The sequence below is a fragment of the Garra rufa genome, chromosome 13, assembly GCF_049309525.1.
Source record: "Garra rufa chromosome 13, GarRuf1.0, whole genome shotgun sequence".
Lineage (NCBI taxonomy): Eukaryota > Metazoa > Chordata > Actinopteri > Cypriniformes > Cyprinidae > Garra > Garra rufa.
Genome location: NC_133373.1, coordinates 34,448,100 through 34,461,936, shown reverse-complemented (window position 1 = coordinate 34,461,936; position 13,837 = coordinate 34,448,100). Strand labels below are relative to the sequence as shown.

The following is a 13,837-nucleotide window of genomic DNA, read 5'->3' as shown; positions in this document are numbered from 1 at the left end:
ACGTTTGTAGTTTTAATAAGAAACAAAGCATGTTTATTACAGTGAAGACGCTGTTTTATTTTACATTCAAATAATTACATTCAATTTCTGTAGTATTGTTAGATTACTTCAGACTTGCATGAAAGTATTCAGTATTTTTTTAAAGCACTGTTTTTTTTATTTGTATCTTTTTTCTCGATGTATTGCTATCTTTAAATTAATCACTATTAGGGCTGGGTAAAAAATATCGATTCTCCGATTTTAATCAATCTTCAATTTAACGCAACGATATCGATTCTTAATGCGCGTGCTTCAGCTTCACGTAAGAGGATATGAATATTCACCTCTCGTCCTGAAGGTGTCACCATCAGCTGCTTTTTTTGCAGAAAAATCTGGTGATCAAAAATGATTAGGCTGTAGTTAAGAACTGTTAGTTTTATGGACAGTTAGAATGTTTTGTATTATGATTGGCCTGTTTTGAACGTTTTGAATTTCTTAATAGATTTCAGTTCAGTTCAGTTCAAGTAGCTTTATTGGCATGACATTTGTTACAGTATTGCCAAAGCATTTTATATACAGAGTATAATAATATCAAGGTAATAAAACAGACAATAAATCAGAGAAAATACAATAAATATATTAAATTAAATACAATAAATAAACATAAAAACAGCAGACAGTATTTCTAATATTGATTATAATAATGACAAATATATAGTGAACAATATGTGAAATTAAATATAATTAATTAACCATTTCGTATGGTGTGTATAGAATATACATATTTTGCAGCTAGTTTGACTGCCACATCATCCTCTCCGAGTATATAATGTAATTTCTCTGAGTCATTTAGAGACAAAAATGAACAATTCAATGCTTCAAATTGTGGAAAGAAGATTTGCCTTGTAGTGGAGTATTTGGGGCAGACAAGAAGAAAGTGTTTCTCATCCTCTATTTGACTGAAGTCACAATGTTTACACATTATGATGGCTTTATGATGGGCCTGTTTTGAACGTTTTGAATTTAGAAAAATGTTTTATTTCTTAAACATGTTTGAAGATCTTAATAGATTTCACTGTTGCACATTTACAGTCTTTTTATTTTTTTTACAGTAATGTGCATTTTGCAGTTTGTTTACATGGTGTACAATGGATGCACATATTTATGACTTCTTGTTACAGTGTTCATTTAAAATAAAAGTTGTTTAAAATTAATAACTGTGTGCACCCTATTATTAATGTACACTCAAAAAAATGAAACCTTGAGTTTAATTAAATTTTTCTTGTCAACAGGTTCCACAAAATTTTATTATGAAACCTGAAAACAAATATTTCAATTTTATTTAACTTAATGGGGCTGTTTTAGGGAGAAATAATATTTTTGACTCAAGCCAACTATTATCACTAATTTTTACTCAACAAGAGACATTTGAGTTCAACTAACTAAAGTCAGTTATGTTATATGGACTAACAAAATTTGTTTTGAAGTTGCATATTAAATATTTGTTTATTCAAAGTGAACTAATGATTTTACAACAAAACATTACATTTAAGCTTAATTAATCAAAATAAAATGCTTTCACTAACTTAAATTTTTACTAGTTAGGTTGAATTAACTCTAGTTTGTCAACAGGTTCCACACAAATAACTTTAGTAAACTCAACTCAACCTTTGTTAGTTCCTTTATTCACCAACAGAAGAGTTTATCAACAACACAGCTGTTTTTTTAATTCTGTTTTACAAAAGAGGAAGAAGAAGAAAACAGTTAAACAATGTTATCTTTACATAAAAAATGCTTAATGTAAGTTCACTCATACAGTTTGTTTTTAAGCATGTACCTTGGTTGAGAGTCAGGTAGCATCCAGCTGGATGAATATTTTCTGAAGCACCTCAAAGAACATTTTCAGTTCCTGAGAATAACTGAGGTTCATTGCATACATGACACCCAATAAGAGTCCACATGCAGAAGAGATGTCTCCCATGTCGCGAAGCACTTCAACACCTTCAGTCACTATTCCAACATCAACTGGAGTGTTGGTGGAATCCCCTCCCTCAGCGTTAGTGAAGTAGATGCCAATAACAACTTGTTCAAGGTCCCTCTGTGCAGCACAGCCATCTGAATCCTTTCCACACACAAAAAAAGGACAACAATGAAATTACCAACCAATTACATAATTCTTAAGAGCTAATTTGCATTGAAGTTTTCTCCATACATGTTTTAAAATAGTGCTAACTATACTCACTACTCACTAACTTTTGGTCCAAATTGATTTCTCACAATTTATACACTAACTGGCCATTTTATCTAGACTCGATAGGATATAGGATATACAGTCAAAGCAAAAATTATTCAGAAACTAAATATAATTTTAATATTTTTTTTTTTTTTACTTGTGGGTGCAAGAAAGTATGTGGGTAGTTTATTTATGTAAGTGAGGATAGCAAAATAAAGTAAACTGTGACATATTAAATCCAAAAATTATACAGTGGACTACCAGTAAAATTGATAATTTGGGACCAAAAATTATAAATTCAGGTTTGCATGGTTGCACCTGGTTGACAGCATGTCCAGGAGACTACAGGCTGTCATTCAGGCTAAGGTTGGCCTGACAAACAATTGATATTTGTCCTACAAACAGTTTTCTGAATACTTTTTGGTTGATTGTAATCCATAACATATCTTTCTATTAAAGTTCTCTAACGTTATCAAGATGAGTTTGTTTTGACACAGTTTAACTCTAAGCCCTTGTCATATTTTATTACCATTTTATTTCATTGTCATATTTTATTACCATCAAATCTGTTTGATAAATGAAGTTAACCAACCATCATTATTCATATTCTTATGTACGCAATTTTACAAATTTACCAGTAAATTTAAAAATATCGGTACTCGATAATCGACAAGTACAAAAAATAAAAGTATTGGTATTGGGTGAGTATACTGGAAAAAGTGGTATCAGTGCATCCCTAGTCTACTCCAAAATAACAATTCCTACAAGCCATATCCCACAATGTTAAATGGATTTTGTGATATTATTAAAAGCCCTATGATACCGTTACTGCTGCAGTAATTGTTAGTATTACCTACCAGTTACTCTTGGAAGAGACTTCTTGGATCTTCATTTAGATAGATACAAAGTTCCCTGAGGAGGCACTCCCTCTTCTTTTCTTTTTCATTCTAAATATAAAAAAAATCTGCATCAACATGCATACTATAAACCTATTACACTTCTAGAATTATGTGAAATGGGTGAAACTTTAACTATAAAAGTAGGCACTTAACTTAAAATAACAATAATTTTAAATATTTATATAATCTGTTAAAAACTAAATTATCAATTGCTACTGATAATAAAAAGTAAACAGGATACAAACAGAAACAAGCTAACAAACAAATGAAATGGTCACACAAGAAACAGTATTTACATTAGTAGATGTTGCAGATCTTACCTTTTGCAAGTAAAGCACCTTGGCAGGAACACAAAACACACCTTTCATTAAGGACCTGAAAAAATTACAAAGGATAAAAACAAAATTTGATAAAGATTTTGTAAAATTAAATTAATCTGAACTAAAAAACTACAAACCAATAAATAAATCACACTTTGTAATTTTTATTGAAAGTATCACAACAAATTGAACAAAATAACTGAAGGTCTAAACCAAGTGTTAACCACTGTTAATTTTGACAGCAGATTTAAGTTTAGTTTTAGTCGGATGGGTGGTTGAACTTAGTATCGCAATTTCAACGGCGAATGACTGTAGTATTGTTTTTCAAATTAGCAAGTATGTCAACTTAGTACGTTTCTTAAAAGTATCTGCAAAAATATGATTGTATTTTTAGAAAAAAGTCAGAAAATACTGATACCAACCAGAGTGATTAACAGAACCCTTAAAGTAAAGAGAAGATGATTTCTATCCACTGGTAACCTTTTACAATACTGGTCCACAAACATGCATTAATTCATGTTTAATTAATGCACAGATAATCACAAGCTAATGTAAAATTCATGAAGAACTAAACCATGTATTAATGGTTACTACATCAGCACTAATGAGCATTCTATAGGATTCATAGATTAAGTAATCAATAAATTGTTATTGGTTGAATGTGTCACAATGCATCAATTCCTTAATGACTTATTTTATTAATTAATGATGTAAATTCATGTTAGTTACCTTAGTGGTCAAAGCTATGTACTTAAGCTTCTAGTTGTCTGCTTTAATAAATCATTAGCTAATGATTTGCAAAGATATCATTATGGTATGATTTGTTGAGGCACAGAACTTGTGTGGTTATAGCTAATGATTAATTAAGGCAGACATGCATGGATTGAACCCATTGTGGTAATTAACACATACATTTTTAGTTAATAAAATAAGTTATTAGGGAATTAATACAATATGACACATTTAACTAATAACAATTTATTGATTACTTACTCTATGAATCATATAGAATTATCATTTGTTGCTAATGCAGTAATTATGAATAAATGGTTTAATTCTTCATTAATTATATATTAACTCATGATTATCTCTGCATTAGTTAAGCATGAATTAATGCATATTTGAGCACCCCTATTGTGACGTGTTACCAATCCACTCCAGGCTTTGATCACATCCCCCTCAGCAGGCTGAATACACCGTGGCTTTTCAAACTTAAATGAAGACATTTATTACATTATTTGATAAATTAAATTCCATTTACAGCCTTAAAATTGTGAAAAGTGAATATAAGTAACCCTGCAATAGGCGGAAACAATCCATCGTAGACTCGCTCCAGTAAATGGAAATCCATCGTAGTGATGGAGAACTTTAATCCATGAACTAACTTTTATTACTTTTCTTTTCGCCCAAATAATGTAAATATGCAGCAGACCAACCTGCACCATGTGGCTAAGCTAGCATGCTAATACTAGATCTCTCTAAAACTAAAGCAGGACAAAAATAACATATCTTATTACAATTAAAAAAGATCAATACTTGTGGAAAAACAAATATCCTCCTACCTTTACCAGTCGTTGAAAAGGCAAGAAGTCCCTCTGTCAAAACCAATTGAAGAAAAACTTTGCAGGGGGTCACGCAGGTGTGCAGAAATTCAAATATCTTTCCGGTGTAGTCTGATGTGTCTTGCTCTTCTTCTTTGGGGTTTCATGGCAGTTGCCGTCGCACTATACTGCCACCCTCTGGATGTAAGAATTTTTTACTTAACTTAAATGGTTTGTGTTAAGACAAGGCGTTAGGATTTTGTACAGTTAAATTGAGTCATAATTACGTGGATCTTAATAGAAAAAAACATTTAAAGTCAACAAAGACAATAACTGTAAGTAAACTGAATATAAAAATAGTATGTAAAGTGCACAACCTTCCTTGTTCATTTTTTTGAGTGTAGATGTGTATTTCAGTAATAAACTTAAGTAGGAGAGTTTCAGTTACCAGCATTTATATCAAAATATGGATCCCATGTCTGCAAAACTAACATTTTAAATGAAATATTGGTAGTTATTCCATGGAATGTCTGGAAACTGGATTCTGATTGGCTGGCAGGTGTGCGGTAAAACCGTTTAATGCACAGGTAGTTCCAAGTCAGTTTAATCACCGTTCTATATTAATGCGCTGCTTTAATTGATGCACGCCAACGCAAAGAGAGAGAGAGAGAGAGAGAGAGGGGTTAGACTCGGAGATCGCATTGTGCTGTGCACATACTGGTACATAAACTTCTTGTCAGCACTTGCCCGCGATTCTTATTAAAATAGCCTACATACTAGATCGCTACATTATATTCCTCAGAAGCAAAGTGGTAAAACTGCTGTTTTTGAATTAATTCATTGTTTGTAGAGAGACACGCACCACATGCAGGCAGGTACGCATACAAACACACACAACTGGCATATCTCTTTCTCTCTCGCCTTTACTCTCTCTCTCTCTCTCTCTCTCTCTCTCTCTCTCGGTCGATCGATAATTTACTGAAACAAATGCTATAATTCATTCAAATAAATTTGATTTTACCGGACTATTTCATCTCTGTGTCTGATTTGAAGCGGGCAGAATGCTAGAGCTGTGTGTCATACTCATAACTGATGAAAATAACCGTCTTTTTTATCCATTCATCCAAATTTTGCACTGCAAAGATCAATCCTAGTTTTAACTTGTCTGTAACTTGGCAAATGACCATGGAATATGCGGGATAATCAACGGCTTGCCGTGCATTAAAGGATTCCTCCACTTCGCGTCAGGCGGTTAGCCTCTACGTTGTGCATTTAAAATCCTTTAATGCACGGCAAACCGTTGATTATCCCTTACCTAATCGATATCGAATCAAAATCAAAATCGAAATCGAATCGAATCGAAACCATAAAAATAAGAATCGAATCGAATCGAATCGCAGAATTGGTTACAATACCTAGCCCTAATCACTATATAAAGTTTTGGACCCTGCATAATTGTTTAAATAATCGTGATTACAATATTGACCAAAATAATCGTGATTATGATTTTTGCCAAAATCAAGCTGCCCTAAATAAAGTGTCATTATTCAGCTGTATTTAGTTCAATGTTAATTCAGTCAAGTTGAATAACATTAACAGCATAAAGAAGGGATTTTATGTTTAAATCTACTGTAATATAAATACACTGATCACTATTATCCGCTGATAAACAGAAAGTCAACTAGCCATAATACTGTTTAGATAGAATAAATCTCATGATGTTCAGACGAAATGTCACATTTAAGATCTAAAAATAAAAACGTCTTGTTTTATTCGTTAAGCATGTTATTATTTCCACACTTCCAAATCATGTCACTGCTCATTTGCATAACAAAACACTTTTCTCAGCTTTTTTGCATTGCTGGACATGTCCAAATGTTGGCAGAAACCAGCAACTCTCATTGCAGTTACATTTACATTTATGCATTTGGCATTTGAATGTGTTTCCAAAAATAGCTATGAGCGCTCCTTTACTGTGCAAGGCTCAGTAGCTTTCCTATGACTGAGATGATTCTGGAACTGTGCTGTACAGGAGAGCTTTAAACCCACATCAGGCCTGCACGGCTATGATGCTCCTGATTGGCAGGGACACACTGGCTGTCTCATGCTTGACTGGTGTTGTATGGCCCTGCTGCCACGTTCAGCGTTCACGCCGCAGAGCTCGGATCAGAGCCACCGTGACTCATGCGCGAGCAAGCAGGCGTCACTGCACCACGTTAGTCCTTTAGTGTCACCGCTCGGCCACCAAGTGGTTAATGCAGTTCTAGTGCCTCAGAGACACAGAGAGAGTGCATTTGAGAGCATGCATGAGTGTGTTTATGGAAGTCAGCTGTTGGTTGTGCAGCTGTTGTGTTTTACTTAGAGATAGGAATCGTTTGTGTAAATAGGCCTTTTCCTGGCATTATCAGAAGTGTGTGTGTGCACGATTGTGTGCTGTTGTACGTGCCGAGCAATGTGTAACGCTTCTGCGAATGGCCTTTGGGGGGAAACAGCACTTTAGAGCAGATTCACTTCTGTTAAACTACAGGCACCTGCATGAATTTAAACCTCAGCTGCCCTGTCAACATCAGCTCCAGATTTGTTTATGGGCGTTTCTTCAAGTATGGGCACATTTGGCCCTGTAGATTTTTAGAAAATAAACAATCGTAAAACACATTTGTAGCACTCGGTTGTTTATTGCATTTGTCCACTAACAAAGTCCAACTGTGTTTATAAATATATCACAGGAGAATTTTTGTCATTTTCTGAAAGGTCATGAACATTTCACCATTTCAGAATGCTGATAAAATGATGAAGTCAGGACAAAATGACACACTGTCTTGTCAGAGCTATTTTAAATAAACAAGAATATTTTTAACCCTTTGGAAGAATTTAAAACAATTACAAATTGCATGTATATATGCACTACACTATACAAAAGTTTTGGCTCTGTATTTTTTTCCCCATGTTTTTGAAAGAAGCTCTTATGCATATCATGGTTAAATTTATTTGACTAATATACAGTAAAAACAGTAATATTGTGAAATATACACCTGTAATATATTTTAATACATTTCATTATGTCATTTAATATTATAAATGCCTATACTGTCATCTTTTTTTATATTATTTTATATACTTTTTTATAATATTAATTTAATGTATCCTTGCTTGATAAAAGTATTATTTTCTAGAGAAAAAAACTGACCTAAAGTTCTGGAATGATAACGTTTGATATTTTAATATATTAAATACATCTTTCTATTGAAAGCTTATTTCCACAACTGAATAAAAAATAACAAAGATAACTTTTAAATGCAACTTTTTATCTCATAATTCTAACTTCTAACTGCAATGCGAGTTATTAAGTCAGAAATACGAAATATAAACTCACAATTCTGCCTTTTTTTCCTCAGAATTGCAAGATATAAACGTACAATTCTGACTTTTTTTTTTCCCAGAATTGAGATTCTGAGAAAATCAGATTTAATTGCAAGTTATTAAGTCAGAATTGTATAATTGTATATAAACTAGTAATTGTGAGAAAAAAGACAGAATTGGGAAAAAAGAATGGCAAGATATTAACTCTAAATCGTTGGAAAAAGTCAGAATTGTGAGGAAAAAAAAAGTACAAATTGCGAGATACAGTATAAACTCGCAATTATGAAAAAAGTAAGAATGGTGAAATAAAAACTGACAGTTGTGAGAAAAAGTCAGAACTGTGAGGGAAAAGGTAAGAATTGCAAGATATAATCTGGCAATTGTGAGAAAAAAAAATTGTGACATATAACTCGCAGTTGTAAGAAAAAAAGTCAGAATTGTGAGAAAAAAAGTAAGAATTAACAGATATAAATTTGCAATTGTGAGAAAAAAATCAGAATTACTAAAAAAAGAATTGCGAAATATAAACTCACAATTGTGAGAAACAAAGTCAGAATACTGAGAAAAAAGTCAGAATTGTGAAAAAAAAGGATGCGAGACAAACTAGGAATTGTGAGAAAAAAGTCAGAATTGTAGGAAAAAAGTAAGAACTGCGAGATATAAACTCGCAATACTGAGAAAAAAGTCAGAATTGTGAGGAAAAAAGTAAAAATTGCAAGACATAAACTCGCAATTGCGTGAAAGTAAGAATTGTGAGAAAAAAGTAAGAATTGTGAGAAAAGTCAGAATTGTGAGAATAAAAGTAAGAATTGCTAGATATAAATTCGCAATGCTTAGAGAAAAGTCAGAATTGTGAGAAAAAAGGATGCAAGACAAACTAGGAATTGTGAGGAAAAAAAAGTAAGAATTGCAAGATATAAACTCTGAATAATAAGAAACAAAGTCAGAATTGTGAGATAAAAAGTAGCAATTACATTTCTTCTATAGCTTTCACCTATTTTTCATTCTAAAATTTAAACTGTCATGCTTAAGAAACTCTTAGCTAGGCTTTCTCAATCTCTCTAGGTTTTCTAAAGTTGAACACATCTGGCTGCTTTTTTGGAGTTTGCTCTCAACCTAATTTTATCTCTATATAATCCCACTCATAAATTGTTCTTTGGGTCAACTAAAATCCAATATGAAATGTACTAAATCCCATCGAAATTGTCCCTAATCTCTTTGAAATTGGCCCTGATCCCATAGAGACAGGTCTATCAGACAGGACATTCTTTAAGCAGGCAGTATCCACAGCATCCCTCCCCCCTCTCGACTCTGCTGGTACTCTGATGTCACCAAGGTAACCGGCTGGCTCTGCTGCCCGCGACAGGCCACATGAGGCAGCGCTTTGACCTTGAGCATGTGTTTGGAGCAAAGATTAAGGTCATGTCAGGAGAATGAGAATATTACCAGCAGAAATGATGACCACGGTTTAAACACCGCACCGGTCATGGTGTATCAGGCAGCTCTAGATGACAAGACTGAGGTTATGACTCTCGAATGAGTCATTTTGCAGAAAATATATGGTTTGTCTTCTGTTTGTGTGTGTAAATGTCACCTAATCACATACAGGTTAAACTATAAGTGAAAAAAATAATTTGTAAAAAGCCACGATTTGCACCACATCTTATAGTGTACAGTCGTGGCCAAAAGTTTTGAGAATGACACAAATATTAGTTTTCACAAAGTTTGCTGCTAAACTGCTTTTAGATCTTTGTTTCAGTTGTTTCTGTGATGTACTGAAATATAATTACAAGCACTTCATACGTTTCAAAGGCTTTTATTGACAATTACATGACATATATGCAAAGAGTCAGTATTTGCAGTGTTGGCCCTTCTTTTTCAGGACCTCTGCAATTCAACTGGACATGCTCTCAATCAACTTCTGGGCCAAATCCTGACTGATAGCAACCCATTCTTTCATAATCACTTCTTGGAGTTTGTCAGAATTTGGGGGTTTTTGTTTGTCCACCCGCCTCTTGAGGATTGACCACAAGTTCTCAATGGGATTAAGATCTGGGGAGTTTCCAGGCCATGGACCCAAAATGTCAACGTTTTGGTCCCCGAGCCACTTAGTTATCACTTTTGCCTTATGGCACGGTGCTCCATCGTGCTGGAAAATGTATTGTTCTTCACCAAACTGTTGTTGGAAGAAGTTGCTGTTGGAGGGTGTTTTGGTACCATTCTTTATTCATGGCTGTGTTTTTGGGCAAAATTGTGAGTGAGCCCACTCCCTTGGATGAGAAGCAACCCCACACATGAATGGTCTCAGGATGCTTTACTGTTGGCATGACACAGGACTGATGGTAGCGCTCACCTTTTCTTCTCCGGACAAGCCTTTTTCCAGATGCCCCAAACAATCGGAAAGAGGCTTCATCTAAAAATATGACTTTGCCCCAGTCCTCAGCAGTCCATTCGCCATACTTTTGCAGAAGATCAATCTGTCCCTGATGTTTTTTTTGGAGAGAAGTGGCTTCTTTGCTGCCCTTCTTGACACCAGGCCAACTTCCAAAAGTCTTGGCCTCACTGTGCGTGTAGATGCGCTCACACCTGCCTGCTGTCATTCCTGAGCAAGCTCTGCACTGGTGGCACTCCGATCCCGCAGCTGAATCCTCTTTAGGAGACGATCCTGGCACTTGCTGGCAGTGGAAAGTTTTTTTCGAGATTAAGTTAATTTTCCTGTGCTAAGAAGGACCATGCAATTCATCTGATCACTCTTCATAACATCCTGGAGTATATGCAAATTGCTATTATAAAAACTTAAGCAGCAACTTTTCCAATTTCCAATATTTATGTAATTCTCAAAACTATTGGCCACGACTGTACAGTCTTTTTATATTACCACGTGCTATATAAGGCAAATAATATTGCTTTTCATCAAAGAATCATAAAAAATGATCATGGTTTCTTCAAAAATATTAAAAATCACAACTGTTTTCTACACTAAGAATAACAAGCAGTGAATCAGCATATTAAATTGAATTCTAAAGGGCCATGTGACACTGAAGCCTTAAGTACTGGCTGCTGAAAATTCAGCTTTGCATCACAGAAAATAAATTACATTTTAAATTATTATTCAAATAGAAACAGTTATTTTAAATTGCAATATTATTTCACAATATTACTATTTTTACTGTATTTTTTAATCACTTAGATGCATCCTTGGTGAACAGAAAATACTTGAGTAGGAATCTGAGAGATAAGCAAAAAAGCAAGTTACCAGGCTTTTATTTGCCACAATCGCTTAGAAAAAGTGTAGCTAGTGATATATTAGCTGCACTAGCATCATAGTTCAATGTGTTGGAGCAAGCTCTAAGCTACGACTTCCAGTGAAGTAGCAATTTATAAGGGTCTTCAATTCACAATTCAGTCTTATAAAGCTAATTCAGGATGAAAAGGATCTTGTAGAGTGCTCATCAAAGAGAAATTCATTCCGCTTTTAAACTGTGCTGAATGTGAGAGAATGTAACATTGTCTACTTGAATGAAATTATGTGTCCATATATTCGGTGAATATGGTGTGTGTGAGCTTCAGAGTGAAAGGCTTTCTCCCTCGCTCTCTCTCACTTTCTTCTCCGTCTATTGTGTGTCTGACGTCAATACTAGCCTTTCATCAGCAGTGCCATTAATCAGCTCGCTGCTGTCCTCTGTTCTTCCTTTCCTCATCCCCCTCTCATTCTCATTGTGTGTTTGTCTCCTTGTTTCACTGCTCTCTTTCATTTCAAACACTCTTGGTTTTCTGTTTCCCTTTTATTTTTATTTTCTGCAGCTATATTTAGAGTAGAATACTAGCATGATGTACAGTACATGTATTGTACATGAACCATTTTATATTGTTTTAATTTACATGTCTGCATTTTAGCCTATTTGATGAAAAATACAGTAAAAACAGCAATATTGTGAAATTTAATTAACATTCATTTAAAGTAGCTTTTTTAAATAGTAATTTCATATTTTACTATATTTTAAAATGTAATTTATTACTGTGATGACAAATTTGCATTTTCAGTCTTTTGTGTCACATGATCCATCAGAAATTATTGTAACATGCTGATTTGCTTCTCAAGAAAGATTTATTATTATTGTCAATGTTGAAAAGTGTTGAAAATTTAATTGATTAAATTTTTTGTAACATTATAAATGTCTTCATTGTCACTTTTGAAAAATGTTATACATCCTTGCTGAATAAAAGTATTAATTTCTTAGAAAAAAATATTATATTATATTATATTATATTATATTATATTATATTATATTATATTAATTTGACATGTAACCAACATTATAAACCAACATTATATTGAATAAATGTTTATAACCCATTTACATTAAATCTGGAAGTATAAATATTAAGGACCCTATATTTATTAGATTTTTTTTTAGAATTTTTTTTTATTAGAATTAATAATTAATAATTAATTAAACTTTATGTGAAATAGTATGCAGTAATTAATGTGGTAGTGGTAATTATAGAGGACCAAACCTGCAGAAATTTAAAATAAATGCATAAATAAATTATAGATAATAAATACTGTAATACACTACCAGTCAAAAGTTTCTGAACTTTAAGATTTTTTTAAAGAATTTTCTTCTACCCACCAAGCCTGCATTTATTTGATCCAAAATACAGCAAAAACAGTAATATTGTGAAATACTTGTACTATTTATAATAGTAAAAATTTGAATATTTAAATATATTTTAAAATGTAATTTATTCCTGGGATCAAACCTAAATTTTCAACATCATTACTCATTCAGTGTCACATGATCCTACAAAAATCATTCTAATATTCTGATTTGCTGTTCAAGAAACATTTCTATTACAATTATGTTGAAAACAACTGAGTAGAATTGTTTTATGTTTCTTTGACGAATAGTAATGACCAAAAAAAAAAAAATCAGCTTTAAAATATATTTAAAAAGAAATGTTATTTTAAATAGTACAAATATTGCAAATGTTACTGTTTTTGCTGTACTTTGGAGGAAATAAATACAGGCTTGTTGAGCAAAAGAAACTTAAAAAAAAACTTAAAAAAATCTTACTGTTCAAAAACTTTTGACTGGTAGTGTAAATCAATGTAATAACAGGAAAATAAAAGTATAAATGATTTGCTAAAAAAATATAATAATAAAATTTAATACTGAATTTATTTTTTATTAATGTTTTTTCTTTCTTTCTTTTTTTTTTTTTTACTTTTGACTCATTTATTCTTTCATTGATTTCCAATTATTACATTTATTTATTTATTTTATTTTACTTATTTATTTTAAATAAATGCAGCTGGCCCTCTATAAGAAATAAATATCATGTGTGCTTTGGTCGTACCCTGCACAAAATTTAAAAGAACAAATTAAAACATATCAAAAGTGCATACTACATACTGGAGAAAGAGTGATGGTATTCTAGTACCCCATTGCAAACGTATCCTCAGTCTACATGTATCCCTACCACACATGCTTAGTTTCTCCT

The 13,837-nt window shown here is 32.8% G+C and overlaps 1 long non-coding RNA gene across 1 annotated transcript; it reads right to left on the bottom strand.

Moving 5' to 3' along the window:
* Positions 1-1,796: 1,796 nt before the first annotated feature.
* Positions 1,797-5,097, bottom strand: LOC141348868 (uncharacterized). The gene is made up of 4 exons (XR_012357581.1): positions 4,994-5,097; positions 3,432-3,486; positions 3,070-3,159; positions 1,797-2,101 (listed from the first exon to the last, which is right to left on the bottom strand). It is a non-coding gene; the product is annotated as an uncharacterized lncRNA (long non-coding RNA).
* Between the last annotated feature and the right edge of the window lie 8,740 nt (positions 5,098-13,837).